Below are 373 nucleotides of genomic sequence, written 5' to 3' on the forward strand. Positions count from 1 at the left end.
TTGGAGGAGGTACAGCCAGAATGCTCATTAGAGTACACATACAATGAAATGCTACTCAGGTAGTAGGAAAAATTAAGTCTTGATACATGCTGCAGTATGGATGGAGCTTAAAGACTTTACACTGAGTAAAATAAGCCAATCTCAAAAGGATAGATAATTGTATGACCTCTCTTACATAAAAAGACAAGAAAAGGCCAATGTATAGAGACTAAATTTTATCAGTGGTTACCAAGGGCATGCAGGAAAGGGAAAAGAAAGCTAACCATGCATGAAAAAAAATCACATTAATTAAGGGTACAATTGCACAGCTAAGAATTATAATTGCCGTCAATAAGTTGTACACCTGTAAAAAGTTGAATTGGCAAAAGTGTAA

The sequence above is a fragment of the Orycteropus afer genome, unplaced genomic scaffold (genome assembly GCF_000298275.1).
Source record: "Orycteropus afer afer isolate SDZICR_OR568_19922 unplaced genomic scaffold, OryAfe1.0 scaffold00554, whole genome shotgun sequence".
NCBI classification, from domain to species: Eukaryota; Metazoa; Chordata; class Mammalia; order Tubulidentata; family Orycteropodidae; genus Orycteropus; species Orycteropus afer.